This window comes from Bidens hawaiensis, unplaced genomic scaffold (genome assembly GCF_021521415.1).
Source record: "Bidens hawaiensis isolate Kalapana, Puna unplaced genomic scaffold, B.hawaiensis_p1.1 tig00016263_1, whole genome shotgun sequence".
NCBI lineage: Eukaryota > Viridiplantae > Streptophyta > Magnoliopsida > Asterales > Asteraceae > Bidens > Bidens hawaiensis.
The window spans coordinates 173,305-193,267 of NW_027492483.1; positions in this window are offsets into that span (position 1 = coordinate 173,305).

The window sequence follows — 19,963 nt, forward strand, 5'->3', positions numbered from 1 at the left end:
CGCCCTTAAGCCTTGAACCCTTTTCCTTAACTCTTTGCTTGTCCTTTGGTTCTTCCCGCCTAAGGATGTCTGCAGCTCCACGCGCCAGACTCCTTACATGGAAGCCTGCGTGAAGACATCTTGTTCCTGCGATGCGTGAAGAGAACTCTTCTCGCAGCGCGCTAAGAATGAATGTTCTTCCCGCAATGCGCTAAGAATGTATGTTCTTCCCGCGATGCGCTTAGAATTCTAGTTCTTCACGCAGCACACTAAGGATTTGTGATTCTTCCCGCAGTGCGCTAAGAATTGTTGTGCCAGCCTTCGCGCTCGCGCACTCAGCCTTCCCGCGCTTAACCCTTGTATCTTCTGTTTATTCTAGCCGTTTGCTTTTGTAATGTCTTTTCTTCTGAGCTGTTGACCTAACCTATCTAATGTCTGAATAGTTACTTTCGGCGCAGCATGCGTACCAACCCCATTGGTTGGTAGAAAAAGTGACTGACATTATCTTTTGAGATCTGCTTTTCCATGCTTTAACCAGTAACTTTATCTGTCCTCTCCCATGCCTTTTTCTGAATCCTGTCAGCCTTTTTCTCTTTTTCCCTGCTACCATATCTTTTGATATCTTTACTTTTCAGAACTTTTTACTGTTGATATCTTTTCTTTACTTTTGGAGATCTTTTCTAGGGTTTATGTCCCCTTGGGTTTGCCTATAAATAATAGTAGTATTTTCTTAACACTTCACACACAACACTTATTATCTCTTCCTCCCTTTTTGCTCTCTGCCGTTGTCCTCCTGCCGCCTCCCTCTCTGCCTCCGTCTTCCTCCTTGTTCTTCCTGCTTTTCCGGTAATATATATTATATATAATAGTTTACTTATTAATTATGCTAACTTATAATCAAGACTTAAAACCAATCGTTAAAACAATAATCTTTAATTATAGGTTAACTTTGCTTGTTTAAGAGTTGGTTCTTGCTTTATCTATCATCGCATCTTTATCAAGTGAGTAATCTCGTACCTAATCCCTTTTTATTTTTACTGTTTTGGGATGTTCATGTGTTCGTACAAACTTAGAGTCTTAAACTTGTTTATGAACTTTAGTCGCGCAGTATCCCATGTGTTGAAGACGTTTACTTGGCTGTTTATTTGTATGTGTGTATCATTAACCGCTTTGTTCGGCCTATTCCGAAGTTTTCATGGATCCATTAGATGAACACGGGAGACCTATCGTTTACGGTTTTCTTTGTTTACACTTGCACAGATGTTTTCCCGTTTTTGTGCTCAATTGGGAGCACGGATTGAACTATGAACTATGAGCTATGATCTATTTAGGCTTGATCACAATCTGATTGCACCCTTGTTAAACACCAGACATACACGTGTTGCGCGCAGATTTATTGCTATCTATGTATTGTATTAAACTTGATTTCTCACCAACACGCAAGTGTTTGACGTTTATTTTAACACATGTTCAGGTTTGCAGTAGCTGTTTTGGAGCTTGTGGACACATAGGACGTTTTTACTTTTGGACCTAGATTAAAATGTATCAAGACAAGTTATTGCTGTTCGAATATTTTGATTTATAATATATTGATTTATGTTGGTTTATTTATATCTTGTGTTTACCCTGCGCGTGCGCGAATGAATGTATTTATTAAATATTGACACCCAATAGTGTCACGAGTAATGAAACAATATGTGGCGCCCCGATGTATAATCCGCCTTTGGTCGGGGTGTTACAGATTGGTATCAGAGCTCGTTGACTTTAGGATAGGTGGTTAGACGTAACGGCCTAGAATACCTAAGAGTCCCTTCTCGCGCATGAGAGAAATCTCATGTTTGCGCGCTTATTGTTAATTACTCGTTATTTATGAATATGCTCGCGCTTGCGCAGTATATGATTTTATGTTTTATTTCCGCGATATTTCGATTTTTGTGAATTTCGATTTTTATTGATTTTACTTACATATTCGTTTGTTGGGATTGAAAATCCGAAAAGTCATGGTGATACATGAATAGTTGATTTTCAATTTCCATTTACGATTATGTTCTGAGGTTGGAGACTTGAAAAGTCATGGTGATACATGAATTGTCAACCTCCAATACTCATTTTCTTGTATATTCTATATTGAGGATTGAAAAGTCATGGTGATACATGAATCGTCAATCTCCAATACTCGTTTGCTCGTATATTTTAAATTGGGAATTCGGAAAGTCATGGTAATACATGAATTGTCGATTCTTGATTCGAATTTGTTACCTTTATTAAGTCTGCATTTAGGATCATTTATTTTACTTTAACTGTTGACTGTAACTGACTCCGTGAAACCAAGCTTTATAAGATTAAAACTTTGCGCTAAGACATTAACCAAAATTAAAACTTTTATAGAATGCCTCCGCTATCTCGCCGATTTCAGAGAAGAGAAGCCTCGCGCATGCGTAGACAGCAACGTTCCCAGGAAATGGCCACCGCAATAGCCCAAGCTTTGAGCCAAAACAATACCAACACCTCGAGTTATAACATTAAGTCCTTTAACGCGGGTAACCCTCCAAAGTTCACAGGTCTTGAAGGAGCCACCGTGATGCTCCAATGGCTCGAAAATATTGAAAACACTTTCCTCCATACCCAATGCCCCTCAGACAGACGAACCCTATATGCTTCCAGTGTCCTGGAATCTAGAGCGCTTACATGGTGGAATGGAGTAGCTCATGCGCGTGGCGCAGAAGCTGCTTCTAGCATGCTCTGGGAGGAATTCAAGGAAATTCTGACGCGAGAATTCTGCCCTCCCAACGAAGTTAAGCGCCTGGAGGAGGAATTTTGGAATCTTAAGCAGTACAGTGGTGAAGCGCGCGAGTACGCGACGCGCTTCCACGAGCTAAGCTTACTGGTCCCTCACCTTGTTACCCCTTCCCGCCGAGCCATAGAGAAATTCCTTGGGGGTCTCCCCATGGAAATTCAAGATTCTGTATGGGCCAGAAACCCAGTAACCCTCCCGGACGCCATCGAGTTGGCCGCTGTGCTCAGCGACAACCATGTCAGAGCAGGAACCCTGTTCCTGCGGGGAGCTGAGAAAACCAAACCCACCAAGACTGCCCCTGAACCAACGGAAACCAAACCAGAACCCTCAAACCGTAACAACCTCAAGCGCAGGCGCAAAGCCTATGCGCTTACCAACCCGCCCATTACCCAACAACCCATTTATCAACCTCCAGTTTACGCGCCTAACCCACTGACAGCCTACCCAACTCCCCCTATAGTTCACAACTATGCCCTAACCAATCCAGCACTCCCTGCCCCACCAACTAAGAAACCTTACACAGGAAACCAACCCCTTTGCCCAACCTGTAGACTTCACCACCCAACTCAGACCCCGTGTCGACAATGTAACCGATGTGGCCGCGTTGGTCACTCAACCGAATACTGTAGAGTCCCTCCCGCCAACCCAATTGCGCCAACACCACCAGTCTACCCGCAGAATCCACAACCAACATACCAAAACCCACGACCCAGGTCGTGCTATAACTGCGGTGATCCCAGTCATTTCCGGAACGCGTGCCCGAGACTACAAGTGCAAATCACACAAGCGAATCCGGTGAACCAGATTTCGAACCAAGTGACGCGTGGACGAGCTTTTAACATAACCGCGCACCAAGCGCAAGCGAATAATGACGTAGTTAATGGTACATTTTTGCTTAACGGATTTTATGCTTCTATACTTTTTGATACTGGCGCCGATCGAAGTTTTATCTCTCGCGCCTTCGAGCAGAAGCTTGCGCGACCGCGCAACGATTTAAAAGAAAATTTTTCAGTTGAATTGGCCAATGGTGAAACTGTTTTAATAAACTCAGTGATTAAAGATTGCACGCTTAACCTTAACGAAAACGATTTTCTGATTGACCTCATCCCCATGCCTCTTGGAAGCTTTGATGTTATCATTGGTATGGACTGGCTCTCGAAGAATCGCGCCGAAGTTATTTGCGCCAAGAAAATGATTCGCATACCTCGAGGAAATGGTGATCTTCATATTTACGGCGAAAAACCCTCCCGCGGTCTTAAACTTATGTCTTGCGCCGAAGCCCAAAGACTCATGCGGAAGAAGTGTGTTGCATTCTTAGCCCATGTGGTTAAACCTGCTGAAGAGAAGAAGCTTCGCGATATCCCTGTTGTGCGTGATTTCCCTGAAGTTTTTCCTGATGATCTTCCTGGTATCCCTCCCGCTCGTGAAGTCGAGTTCCGTATTGATCTTGTCCCTGGTGCTTCCCCCGTAGCTAAATCTCCTTATCGTCTTGCACCCGCTGAGATGCAAGAATTGGCAAGCCAACTTCAAGAGTTGACTGCTAAAGGATTCATTCGCCCTAGCTCTTCGCCCTGGGGTGCTCCGGTGTTGTTCGTTAAAAAGAAAGATGGATCGTTTCGCATGTGTATTGATTACCGCGAGTTGAACAAACTCACCATTAAAAACCGGTATCCCTTACCGCGTATTGACGACCTCTTTGATCAACTCCAAGGTGCCTCTTGTTTCTCGAAGATTGATCTCCGCTCTGGCTATCACCAGTTGCGCATCCGCGATGAAGATGTTCCGAAGACTGCTTTTCGAACTCGTTATGGCCATTTTGAATTCTTGGTCATGTCCTTCGGTTTAACCAACGCACCCGCCGTTTTCATGGATCTAATGAATCGGGTGTGTAGGCCTTTCTTGGATAAATTCGTGATTGTGTTTATCGATGATGTTCTGGTGTATTCTAAGACCAAGGCCGAGCACGAGCAACATCTTCGGTTGGTGTTGCAAAAGCTTAGAGCTGAGCAACTCTATGCTAAGCTTTCCAAGTGTGAATTCTGGTCTGATGAAGTACAGTTTCTTGGTCATGTTGTTAACAAGATGGGTATTCATGTCGACCCATCCAAGATTGAAGCAATCAAGAACTGGATTACGCCATCCTCTCCTTCTGAGATCCGTTCCTTTCTGGGCTTAGCTGGTTATTACCGGCGCTTCATTTCGAACTTCTCGAAGATCGCTTTGCCTTTAACAGCTCTAACGCACAAAGGTAAACCATATATTTGGGGCTCGAAGCAAGAAGAAGCCTTTCTAACGCTCAAGCGTTTGTTGTGTGAAGCTCCTGTTCTTGCGCTACCTGAGGGTAATGATGATTTTGTCGTGTATTGCGATGCATCCAACCAAGGTCTCGGTTGTGTTCTTATGCAACGAGGCAAGGTTATCGCTTATGCATCGAGGCAACTTAAGGTTCATGAAAAGAATTATACAACTCACGATCTCGAACTAGGTGCAGTTGTTTTTGCCTTGAAGATCTGGAGACACTACCTTTATGGTACTAAGTGTATCCTCTACACTGACCATAAAAGCCTTCAGCATATCTTTGATCAAAAGGAACTTAACATGAGGCAACGCCGATGGAACGAACTCATCAGCGATTACGAATGTGAGATCCGGTATCATCCTGGTAAGGCTAATGTGGTAGCCGATGCGCTCAGCCGAAAACCCTGCCAGCTCAACTGTATTTTGCCGCGCACGCAGCTTCACTTTGCGCCGATTCAGAGCAATCTTGAATCATGCATTCGCGACGCGCAGCGCGCATCCATCAGTAATGGTAACCTTCGCGCCGAGTTAGCGTGTGGCGCGGAAGCGCATTTTGTCCCTAATCTGAGTGGAATTCTCTGCTATCTCAATCGCATCTGGATTCCCTTTGATGAGAATCTTCGCGCTGATATCCTGAGTGAAGCGCACAAATCTCGATATTCCGTTCATCCCGGCGCCGATAAGATGTACAAGGATTTGCGCATTACTTATTGGTGGCCCGGTATGAAAAAGGATATTGCTGTGTTCGTAGCTAGATGCCTGACTTGTTCTAAAGTAAAAGCTGAACACCAACGCCCATCTGGTTTGCTCGAACAACCAGAAATTCCTACGTGGAAATGGGAATGTGTAGCGATGGACTTTATTACCAAGTTACATTTGACAGCAAGCAAACATGATAGCATTTGGGTAATAGTGGATCGATTGACTAAGTCTGCTCACTTTCTGCCCATTCGTGAAAACTACCGTGTTGAGCAACTCGCGCAGCTTTATGTCAAAGAGATTGTCTGCCGCCATGGTACTCCTTTGAGCATCATATCCGATCGCGATGGCCGTTTTATATCTCGCTTTTGGAAATCTCTCCAATCTGCACTAGGAACTCGCTTGGACATGAGTACGGCATATCATCCTCAGACTGACGGTCAGTCTGAGCGAACTATTCAAACTCTTGAGGATATGCTCCGATCTTGTGTTCTTGATTTTGGAGGTAATTGGGATTCACACCTGCCTTTGATTGAGTTCTCTTATAATAACAGCTATCATTCTAGTATTGGTATGGCCCCATTTGAAGCACTTTACGGTCGTAAGTGCCGCTCCCCGATTTGTTGGAGCGAAGTGGGTGAAACTCAAATCACAGGACCAGAACTTGTTCAAGAGACAACCGATAAAATCGCCAAGATCCGTGATCATCTGCTGACTGCCAGAAGCCGACAGAAGAGTCACGCAGATCGTAGGCGGAAGCCTCTCGAATTTCAAGTTGGTGATCTTGTTCTCCTCAAAGTGTCGCCTTGGAAAGGTGTTGTCCGCTTTGGGAAGAAAGGTAAGCTTGCTCCTCGTTATGTTGGTCCATTCAAGATTCTCGCGCGTGTGGGAAAAGTTGCCTACAGACTTGACCTGCCGCCCGCGCTCAGTAATGTGCATCCAACGTTCCATGTATCCAATCTCAAGAAGTGTTTAGCTGACGAGAACCTTCACATTCCACTTGATGAAGTTCAAGTTGATGAATCTATGCATTTCGTTGAGAAGCCTGTTGAGATTATGGATCGCGAGGTTAAGCAAACCAAGCGCAGTCGTATCCCTATCGTGAAAGTTCGCTGGGAGTCCAAGCGCGGAGCCGAGTTTACATGGGAAAGGGAAGATCAAATGAAGATCAAGTACCCGCACCTGTTCTCTGCGCAACCTACTTCGAGATAAATTTCGGGACGAAATTTCTTAAAGTAGGGGAGACTGTGACATCTGCCCGATCCGACCCGACCCAGGTACCCGTTTCTCTGACCCGATCTCTTTCTTTTATTATTTAATATTTATACTTATATTTTACTTTTAATGATAATAATATACTTTTCCCTCCCGCCTCTTTCTCTCTCTTTCTTTCCGCCGTTCCGTCCCTCTCCTCTCTTTCCGCCTTCTTTTCCCTCTTGTCGCCGTCCCGCCCTTAAGCCTTGAACCCTTTTCCTTAACTCTTTGCTTGTCCTTTGGTTCTTCCCGCCTAAGGATGTCTGCAGCTCCACGCGCCAGACTCCTTACATGGAAGCCTGCGTGAAGACATCTTGTTCCTGCGATGCGTGAAGAGAACTCTTCTCGCAGCGCGCTAAGAATGAATGTTCTTCCCGCAATGCGCTAAGAATGTATGTTCTTCCCGCGATGCGCTTAGAATTCTAGTTCTTCACGCAGCACACTAAGGATTTGTGATTCTTCCCGCAGTGCGCTAAGAATTGTTGTGCCAGCCTTCGCGCTCGCGCACTCAGCCTTCCCGCGCTTAACCCTTGTATCTTCTGTTTATTCTAGCCGTTTGCTTTTGTAATGTCTTTTCTTCTGAGCTGTTGACCTAACCTATCTAATGTCTGAATAGTTACTTTCGGCGCAGCATGCGTACCAACCCCATTGGTTGGTAGAAAAAGTGACTGACATTATCTTTTGAGATCTGCTTTTCCATGCTTTAACCAGTAACTTTATCTGTCCTCTCCCATGCCTTTTTCTGAATCCTGTCAGCCTTTTTCTCTTTTTCCCTGCTACCATATCTTTTGATATCTTTACTTTTCAGAACTTTTTACTGTTGATATCTTTTCTTTACTTTTGGAGATCTTTTCTAGGGTTTATGTCCCCTTGGGTTTGCCTATAAATAATAGTAGTATTTTCTTAACACTTCACACACAACACTTATTATCTCTTCCTCCCTTTTTGCTCTCTGCCGTTGTCCTCCTGCCGCCTCCCTCTCTGCCTCCGTCTTCCTCCTTGTTCTTCCTGCTTTTCCGGTAATATATATTATATATAATAGTTTACTTATTAATTATGCTAACTTATAATCAAGACTTAAAACCAATCGTTAAAACAATAATCTTTAATTATAGGTTAACTTTGCTTGTTTAAGAGTTGGTTCTTGCTTTATCTATCATCGCATCTTTATCAAGTGAGTAATCTCGTACCTAATCCCTTTTTATTTTTACTGTTTTGGGATGTTCATGTGTTCGTACAAACTTAGAGTCTTAAACTTGTTTATGAACTTTAGTCGCGCAGTATCCCATGTGTTGAGGACGTTTACTTGGCTGTTTATTTGTATGTGTGTATCATTAACCGCTTTGTTCGGCCTATTCCGAAGTTTTCATGGATCCATTAGATGAACACGGGAGACCTATCGTTTACGGTTTTCTTTGTTTACACTTGCACAGATGTTTTCCCGTTTTTGTGCTCAATTGGGAGCACGGATTGAACTATGAACTATGAGCTATGATCTATTTAGGCTTGATCACAATCTGATTGCACCCTTGTTAAACACCAGACATACACGTGTTGCGCGCAGATTTATTGCTATCTATGTATTGTATTAAACTTGATTTCTCACCAACACGCAAGTGTTTGACGTTTATTTTAACACATGTTCAGGTTTGCAGTAGCTGTTTTGGAGCTTGTGGACACATAGGACGTTTTTACTTTTGGACCTAGATTAAAATGTATCAAGACAAGTTATTGCTGTTCGAATATTTTGATTTATAATATATTGATTTATGTTGGTTTATTTATATCTTGTGTTTACCCTGCGCGTGCGCGAATGAATGTATTTATTAAATATTGACACCCAATAGTGTCACGAGTAATGAAACAATATGTGGCGCCCCGATGTATAATCCGCCTTTGGTCGGGGTGTTACATTATGAGTATCAAAGAACTTTAGTGGTTCTTAATCAGCCATTACTGCAACAAACGAGTTAAGTTAGGAATCGTTTATATAACTTGGTCAACAAACATAAGTTTAAAGACATATATTTAATTTTCAAGACATCAAGGACCAATTATGAAAGAAAGGACCATAAATGAAAAAATAATGATGATTTAATAATAGATTTCGGTCAAGATAGGTATTCTTTGTCCACACGGATGGATTTCGGTCTAAAGATAGAGTTTTCGGTCATGATAAGGGTTTTTTGTCCAATCCCACCGAGAACTAAGAGTTCTCGGTCAACAAAGTCAACCGAGAACTCTTGGTTTGACCAAGAGTTTTCGGTCAAACTAACTGGAAAGAAAAACCCTTGAGTTATGCCTCGTGAATCGTGTCATATTCTCTAGAAGAGCCGAAATCACCATGGATCAAGAAAAAAACCTGCAACTAACTCCTAAATCCCCAACAATGGAGTCGAATGTCCAACATAACACGAATTTATTATATGAATCATCAAACAAAAACCAAATAGGTATCGACATCACCACTCAATCAAACCCTCAAGAATCAAACGATTCATCCATTATGTTCCTTACATGTAGTTGAACAAAGAACACTAAGACACAAAGGCAGATTCAATTAGATTAGCAAAGAGGTTAGGGTTTTCGGTGAAGAGATTTAGAGAGAAGATATTTGCAATGAAATATCAATAATGGAGATTTGAAACCTTTTAAATCCCCACATGCAGACGGGCCGAAAACCCAATTGGACCCCAATCCAATAAGACTAGCCCACCTCAAGTACAAACGGTTTGGATCCCAAAACAAAGTTATCATACAAACTGTAGACAAACTTAGGGCCCAACACGTTTTAGCCAAAATCAAAATAGCCCTTTTATAGCACTTGTTTCGATGAGAGTAATTTTGAGATGAAAATAAAATAAAATAAAATAAAATAAAATAAAATTAAAACTAAACAAAATAGCTAAAATAAAAGAGAACTAAAAGAAACACAGTTTAAGAACATAACATGAAACACCTGTCTTCTAGTAATTTAGTAAATTTGGGATCAAATTTCAGTTTTAGATAAAAATGTCGCCTTTATGAAAAGATCCGAACATGGAATCTTATTGATTAACGTGTTTTCACAAGAATTCATGTTCATCGTTATTATGACATAAAGAGACATGTTGGTAGCAGATATAACAAGCTTAGCATGATTTTCATAGTGTCAGTGATATGGACTAAGTTCAATTAGGCATAAATCTCATATGGACATCACTTATGGACCTGTGATGGCTCCTATCTCTTCTCAAAGCGTTTTTGGCTTTCCCCAGATCACCCCAGTTTGACTCCAACCCCCTAGTGCTTGATCAAAAATTTATATAAAACAAGATAACTTTTAAGCTTTAAGGTTGAACGTTGGACTTACAAGCCATCCATACTTACATGTCTTTCATTCAGAGTGTTTAGGACTTATTTGAATGCCCCACCCTTGTAGTTCTAGTTTGACCCTTTTAGCTTTTGAAAAACAAAACCGAGGATTTAACAACTCAATATTATATATGTATAAACAAGTTTTTTTTAGTAGTTAACAAAACAACAATATATTTTTGGTGATCAAGACACTAACGGGCTCGTGTATGACTGGTTAATTACTTTTCTGCCTATCATTCAGAGAGATGTATATGGAGACATGCACATTTCTTCAAAATGACTCTCCATAGTGAGCTTAGTATATTTAATTTATATCACTTCATTAATTAAGCATCCTGGAAGCTACCATACAAATCAATGACTGTTCTAGAGCCTTTTAAGCTTTATAACTTCACCCGTTCACATAAACAATTTTTCTATCATTTTCCAAAGGTGGGATCAATTTTCATTTAAAAATATTTTGAAGCTTCTAAAGAGTTGTTAACTGAATAATCATATCACTTCCCAGAAAGTTACAGAAGACACAATTTTAAAACTCAGTCACCCCAGTCACTCTTAGTTTTCAGGTGAATGGCTATCACGTATGTCCACAAGTGGTTAACATCAACTTAGAACTACCGACATAATTTTAAGTGAAAGAATTTAAAAACAAAACCGCATCACAATCGCCCCGAATGCTTTTAGTCTTTAGGTGAATGGCTATCCTGTGAGTTTACGAATAGATAACATGACCAAACATATACAAGTATATGTCCTTCAACTTGAGCAACCGACATAATTTTAAGAGAAAGTTAATAAATAACTTCTATATTTTTTTAATTTTTTTAATAAAAACACACACACACACACACACACATTCTTTTTGAATTTTTAAAATTTCTCCCCCTAAATTTGTGCAAATTAAAAAATATATACAAATTTTACTTCAAAAAGACTCAATCCTCAAAACGAAGCATTTTAAGAAAACCTACAAGCATATTAAATCGAGCTGTCCCGACCGGTTTTGTAAATGAGTCCGCCACATTATTATCAGTGCGAAGATGAATCAATATACGATCATAACAATCACAAATAAAATGTATTTTGATATCAATGTGCTTGGTTTTTGAGTGCTGAACCACATTTTTAACAATTGAAATGGCAGCATCATTATAACAAAAAATAGGAGTGTCAAGAAATTCCAAATCGTAATCTAGCAATTGATGTTGCATCCAGATAACCTGTGAGCAGCAAGCTAACGCAGCAACATACTCAGCCTTGGCTGTCGATGTGGACAACTTTTGTTGTTTCTTGCATTGCCAAGAGATGAGACGATCGCCCAAGAACTGACAACTGGCAGATGTGGATTTCCTGTCAATGTCATCTCCACCATAATTGCTATCAGCAAAAGCATATAGATCAAAGTCTGAGTTTTTGGGATACCAAAGACCTAACTTCGGCTATCCCTTCAGATATCTAAAAATACGTTTAACAACAATTAAATGAGAGAGTTTAGGGTTAGCCTGGAAACGGGCGCATTGGCAGACACGGAACATGATGTCAGGATGACTAGCGGTGAGATACATCAAGGCCCCGATCATCGATCGATAGTATGTTTGATCTACGGGATTCACTTCCGGATCAGAGGACAAGAGAGGCTTTTCCGCCATAGGAGTAGTAGCACTCTTGGAATCTTGAAATTCAAATTTGGTAAGCATATCTTCAACATACTTTCCTTGATGCAACAAAATTCCCGTTTAACTCTGACGAACCTGCAACCCTAGAAACATTGTCATTTTTTCCCAACGAGCTCATTTCAAACCTCTTCTTCATCATTTCTTCAAACTCGAAGTACAACCCAGCACAAGTAGACCCAAAAATAATGGCATCCACATAAATTTGAAAAAGAATCAAATCCTTCCCAACAGTTTTAAGGAACAGAATTTGATCAATGGTCCCTCTTTTATAACCGTAACCCAGAAGATGAGCCGTCAATGTAGCATACAATGCCCGAGGAACTTGATGAAGACCATACAACGCTTTATCTAACTTGTAGATATGAGTGGGATTCTTTGAGTCTACAAACCCCTGGTGGCTCGTCCATGTAAATTTCCTCCTTAACTTCGCCATAAAGAAACGCGGTTTTAACATCCATCAAATAGACTGTAAAACCCATGAATGATGCATAAGCCAGAAAAATCCGAATGGCTTCGAGTCTAGCCACGGGAGCATAAACTTCAGTGTAGTCTAAACCATCAACCTGACAAAAATCGCGAACGACTAGCCGTGCCTTGTTTCTAACAATAACCCCTGTGTCATCTTGCTTGTTTCAGAAAACCCATTTCGTATCCAATGCTTTCTTTCCCAACGGCTGTTCAACTAACCTCCAGACCTTTAACTTAAACTGATTCAATTCTTTATGCATAGCATTCACCCAGCTTGGTTCTTGAAGAGCCATTTCTACCGACTTTGGTTCAATCTGAGAGGTAAAACAAGAAAACAAACAGCTATTTATGTGTCCAGTCAGACTTCTGGTAGACAAGCCTGTTTCAATAGGACCAATGACATTCTCAATTGGATGATTTCGCTGAATTCTTGATGGAATTGATTGTTCGGGAACAACACCAGTAGAAGGTAAGTTTGACAGATTTTCATCAGTCTCAGTGAGAGGATTCTTCAATCCTGAGGCCGCCGTACTATGTGAATACGAGGTACTGGCAACGTATTCATTCAGAATTACATCTGGAAACAAAGTGCTTCCGAAAATTTGACGAATAGGATTTCCCCCCTCAACTATTGGAGTATTTTCTGATGAAGTTGGTGAAGACACAGTTTCAGTAACTTCTTCTTGTTGATTGACAAACATAGGCGGAGAGATATCGGGTGATTCTGAGAGATCATCATCCAGAACTGGAGATATATGAGAGACAACATGTAAGTCTTCTTTCTCAGTATCCACGGTAGCGGCACCCGAAATTTCCGTGTCGATGATAGGAAGTGTATTGAAAGGTTTAAAGAGTTTATTGTAATCAAACAGCCAGTCGGGACCAACACGGGCATCCGTCTCGTTTTCTTCTTACCAACGTACATAATATGATTCATGTATCTGCTTGGTTGACTTGTTGTAGACTCTGTAGGCGGTTTGACTAGCATAACCAACAAAATAACAATCATCAGCTTTGGCCCCAAAATTTGGTGTTGACTCAAGATTCAGTAGAGTAAACGGACAACCGAACGCTCTGAAATGTGCAACTGTGGGTTTGTGACCATAGACAATCTCATATGGAGGCTTCATTTGAGACTTGTTGATTAGCACCCGATTTTGAAAATAACATGCTGTATTAACAGCTTCTGCCCAGAAGAATAACGACAGTTTTGAATCACACAACATGGTCCTTGCCGCCTCAATAAGATTTTTGTTTCTCCTTTCAACAACACCATTCTATTGTGGTGTCCGAGCATAACTGTATTGTCAAAGCACCCCTTTCTCAGAACAAAAATAATTCAATGAAGCATTTTTGAATTCCGTGCCATTGTCGCAACGAATTCCCTTCAGCTTCAAGTTGAGCTGATTCCCCATAAGCACCACGAACCTCTTAATCAATTCTGCAGTTTCACTCTTATTTGACAAGAAAAACACCCAAGTAAAATGTGAGTAGTCATCAGTAATAACGAGACAATAAGAACTGCGAGAAAGACTCAAAACATGAACCAGACCAAAAAGGTCCATATGCAACAATTGAAACACTGATGAAATGGTATTAATCAATTTTGGTTTACGAGATTTTCGATTGTGTTTACCCAAGGCACAAGCCACACACTTTTCAATAGTAACAAAATCTTTGACGGGTAAACCTCGCACCAAATCATTTAAAGCAAGATGGTTTAAGTTTTTCACATTTTCATGACCAAGACGACAATGCCAAAGCATCGCATCATATTCTAACACTTTTGAAAACACGTAGGTTATTTTATCAGGAAGATTTTTGTTCATGTCGATCACGTAAGCGTCATATTTTCTTTGTGATCGAACAAGAATCCAGTATTCTGGTATGATGACACCAGGTTTTAAAATCAAACACTCTTTATTTGTGAAATGAGTTGAGAAACCTTTATCACAGATCTGTGACATGCTTAACAAACTGTGCTTCAACTCTTGAACAAAATTAACATTCTCAAAGTTTAGAACACCGTTACTTACAGGACCCTTCTTTGTAATCTTCCCTTTTTCTCTTCCCGCAAAGGAAACATACCCACCGTTAAGTGTTTGAATGTCGTGTAGTTGGGAAATGTCTCATGTCATGTGCCTAGAACAGCCACAATCAACATACCAAGGTCTGATGATATTCCTCCATAGTTGTTCCTGCATGATGTGCGAGATTAGTTAGACTTTGGTACCCAGTCCATAGTTACACTGGGTGACCCTGACTCATCTAAAGTTGTCATAGGTTGCCATGACATATATTTTCGAGCATCTAATATTGAATTTGATGCCTCTTTTACCAGAGATTTATTCAACCATTCATGTCTACCATTGTAAGATTTGACATTATTTGTACGAATGGATTACTTGGTCCCTGGTATTTGAGTGGGAGACACAAATGATTTAGTCTTTTCCACTTGTTTTGGTTTAGAAGCCGTGTTCCTTTTTGAAACCTGAAACACCGCGGCTAAAGCGGAATACGCCCGGGTGCGACGTACAGATTGCTCAAAACACATGTGACACTATTAAGTGGCAATAATATCATTAATTCATTCAAATCCCAAGTACACAAATTTGTCAAATGAACAAATACAAAGGAAAAGGAACAAAACAAACATCTTCTTGTTTATTATTTAGATAACCTAACTTCTAGTATCGTCATCATTTCATCCTCAAATGAAAGTACCTGTAGCATATATTCAAAATCAAGTCAACTAAATGAATAGTTGGTGAGTTCACGCAAGTTTTGATATAACTACATAAAAATTTACAATTCCATGAATAAGTGTAATGAGCAAGTAAAGTCCTTTCCAGTTGGGATTGTGCACCAACGTACTCAGATAACAACGCAATTAAGTTTATTTTCCGTTGCTAACAACCAACGTGCTCGGATCCGGGGTCCATATTCCACTCATAACATCCAGGTCCTGAGTGCATAGGGGGGCATATGATCATACTTAATGAGGAAACCATGAGCACATAACCTTTTAGCAAGTAAGCAAATAAACACACAAGTCCAGTAACGAATTGTAGTTTGTAAATAATAAATAAACGAAATTGAATTGTTGATAGGATATATATGCTACCTCCAAAATATGTTAAAGTGTTAAAAAGGGGGTGTGAGAAACTCACCTTTGGAAGTGGATGACAACTTGGTAAAGAAACAAAAAACGCGTTATATGAAACCGAAGGATCAAATCTCGCCAGATAAAATAATAAACACTAATTACTAACTATATAATGTAAAAGAAAAGGTTGGTTTTTAAAGTTCATGTATAATTGTTTGTATATATAGTTATATACTTTTACACCTTTTAACGTATAATAATGTTTTAGTTTAATGGATTTAACGATTTATTATTAAAATATTATTTATGAGTTTACTATTAAATTTGTATATAATAATTTTTACGGGATTTTAGCGTTATAGGTATATTTTAGTATACGTTTGAAGGTTTAGAATTTTATAAAGTTACGCGATATTATATTATATATATACATATTTATACATTTATTTTACGAGTTTTAACAAACGGTTCGAGTTTGTAAAAGTTGGGTTCTTCGATGAAAATGCAAAAGTAATATAAAACAACTTTTATTTAACTGTAAAAATGATTTTATTTATTTTATAATGATTTATAAATATATATAAGATTTATTATAAGTATTAAAAAATGATTTGCAAATATACAAACATGGTTCTGCAGTGATCCGGGTTTGAACCCGGGTCTCCACGACCATATCCAACATACACAACCACTGGACTAGAATCTGCTTTGTGTTATAACTCAGAAACAATAAAATATAAATGATAACTACAAGTTCATCATCTTTTTCAACAAACCCTAGTTTCTGTTCTCTTAATCTGTTCCATGATTGTTAAATTAATGGTAGGGGTTTTATTAGTCAGGTTGAAACTAATCGAAACCATATAATAATCACCTTGGATGATGCCGGAAAGACGGTGGACGGAGCTTGACCGAAACCGAAATAATCAGAACGAATTTGAGGTTAAAAAATAGTTGGTTTGTGAAATGTTATATTCGAAAAACGTTTAGGAGAAGATTATTGTCCTATATATATGTTCGATTGAATTGATTAGTGATTGGTTTGAGTTACTAGTGTTTTAATTATAATACGATCGGTTTGGGATTAATACGAGTTAATTAGGAGTTAAGTGGCGAAATAAATCGCACAGTAATGTTTAGTATTAGTGGAGATGACATTTGTGGTGATTAACGGATTAAAACGAAGTGTGAATGGGCATTTTAGGGGTCGCCGAAAACGTGCTGCCTGAACCGGAGATTTCCGCCGGAAAGCCGAAGAGGGGATGGGGTGAAACAGGGGCTGGATGTTGGATATTATATTTTTATTATAATTTTAATTAAAATTACATTCTAGCCCCTAGACTTTAAATAACTTTGTAGTTTGTTATTAAACTTTAATTACATTATACACCTTGAACTATAAAATAATATATAACTTAGTCAAAATTGAAATGTTTTATTAACTTTGAATTGCTTAAGTTTTACACTCGTATAGTTTTTAACTTTGATTATTTTATAAACTTTTATAGCTCAGAGATGAACACTACGAATAAATAATGAACGGAGACAAACTTTAATCATTGAAATTGATATATATCGATAACTTTCAAATATGAATATATTGAAACGAATAAACGGGTCGGTATAACAAATACAAATACAAATACAAATACGAATATGAAAAATTGACAATGTCACAAAACCAAAACACGGTTTCTGCCATTTCTACGAAACTTGTTAGGCTTGGTCTGATAAGGACTAAACCTACCAGATTTATTTCTGTTCCAATCATCGTCAAAGGGAATAGCCTGATTATACTTGAAATTTCACTTATAGGTATTACGAGGCACATTCTTCTGATAAAATCCATAATAAGGAACATATGGACAATTTCTAGCAATATGACTAGGAGTGCCACAGTTAAAATAGGTTTGACGTTTTATACTGAATTTATTTTGGTCAAATCCCTGTTTGGACCAGTTGTGTGGACCAGTTTATTTTACCTGATGTTTACGACGTGACACATGATTTGACTTACCACCCTGTTTGTCATTAGAGCATCCCTTTATAACAAACTTAGGTGATGAGTATTTATTAGAATTTTTCGAATTTTTAAACTTGTTAAAAACCACATTACCAGAATTCAAAGTTTTAACGGAATCAACCACACAAGTATCTTTGCTCTTAAAAACAAAGCCCGCACAAATAGTCGGAATAACAGAATCCAAAACAGGTAATTTTAAAGGAACATCAGAATTAATGTCTTTATTAATAGAAACACATGAATCATCATCCACATCAGTCCAATCCTCAAGGGTTTTTATCTGCACATGAGGCAAACACATTAGAATCGTTCACTTCTGAAGTGGTCGCAGTAGCCTTTACTGAGTCAACCTTTTCATTTTTAACAGGTTTACCATACTTCATGTCTTTTAACTTTTCTTCCTGCTCTTTGGTAAGAGGAAGACTAGTATAGTTGTCATTGTATGGTGGGGGTACTTGACTATATTCTATACCCTCACCTTCATTCTCTTTCCACCACAACTGATTTTCAATCATGGAATTGACTACCTTACTGGAACCATCAAACCTTCTTAAGTCTAGTTCAGCCCTTTTAAATTTATTAGTTAGATTTGAAACTTCTAACTTAGAGGCTTCCAGTTCGGCAGTTAATTCAACAATTTTCTATTTGGCATCTAGATGGTGACAACATTTCAAACTAAAATCATATTTTAGCTTGGAAAAATCCTTTTTCTGTGCCTCAATTTTATCCAGATAAGTTTTTTCAGTTTTCTTAAGTTTATGGTTTTCGGATTTCACCGTTTCCATTTCTCTAAGCAAGTTACTGTTGTGAAATTTGTATAGATCTACTTTATCAATACAAGCTTGAGAACATAATTGAGAACTTACCTCAGACGGAAGAAGTAAATGCTATAAAAGCAAATTGAAGTTCCTTAACTTGTTCCTCGGCAACATTTTCTTCTTCAGCATCTTCAACATGGGCAAAGTTGACAGTCTGATTATTTATGTTGAGAGCAGCCATCTGATCATTCCAAGAGAATTGTTGAGCCACCATACCCCTTTCACCATCACCCGAACTACCCCCAACTTATCCTCTAGCATTTACCACAGGAACCGACGCCCTTTCCATGTTTCCTTCCTTAGCTGGATTGGTGCACTCACGAGCAAAGTGACCAGGCTCGTGACAGTTCTAACATCTCAGAGTATCTTTATTAAAACCCACCTTCTGATTATTTGGCACATTTCAATTATTACTGTCCGTTCTCTTAGTGAATTTCTTAGAGCGAAACACTGCCATGGCGATTTGCCAGGAAATATCCATCTCTTCTACATCATCAGGATGAATTTGATCAAGCTCAGCAGCAACTACAGGTTGAACCAGATCTCCAGCAAGGAATGCATTGTAGCAGTTCATGAATCCCGCCATTAAAGAAATGTTCTCTTGATTTTCCTTTGGGATAGAGGGGATCCGACTGGAACTCTGACTAGGAGAAACACCTAATGATTGAGGTTTAACATTAGCAGCAGGAGATTGAGCAGGTTTAGCAAAGAAAACTGGAGCTGGTTGTGGTGAGGCTTGGGAGAATTGACCCTGAGCGGACTTAAACATCGAAAAGTTATTCTGAGGTTGAAACTGCTGTTGCCCTTGGGTAGCTTTGAACATTGAAAAGTTGTCTTGTGAGATAAGTGCATTGTTTGAGGCAACACTATAACCAGCTATGTTGTAGGAGTTTGCATGGTTTACAGCACATTGTTTACCATCCATGTCACATACCTTGATAATCGCCATAACCTCAGACAGTGTCAGCCTGTTGAGATCTTTCGTCTTCTTGATAACTGCAACGTTCATATCCCAACTTTGAGGCAATGAGTTCACCAACTATTATTTATTTCAGCAGCTGAAAGATTGACACTTGCAGATCTCATCTCAGTCACAAGAGCTATTAACCTATGAAGCTGAGTTTCCAACGACTCTTCCAGAATGTGACTAAACATGTTAAATTTTTGTCGCAGCAAATCTTGACTCCTCCTCCTCATGTGTTCATTCCCTTCATATACTTCAATCAATGCTTCCCATGGAGCTTTAACATATTGCAGTTCTCTAAAGCCCAAGGCAATCTCAGGTGAGAGTGCCATGGTCAAAGTTGAAAGTGCCCTTTCATCTTTCTCTATTTTAGCAAAATCATCATCATCATACAACTCAACAGGCTTCACAACAACTTCCTCAGAGTTCTCACGTTGGTAGGTGATGACTTGAGGACCTCTAACTATGCTTCTCCAAACTTTAGCATCTTTCATTTTAACGTATTTCTCGAACCTGAACTTCCA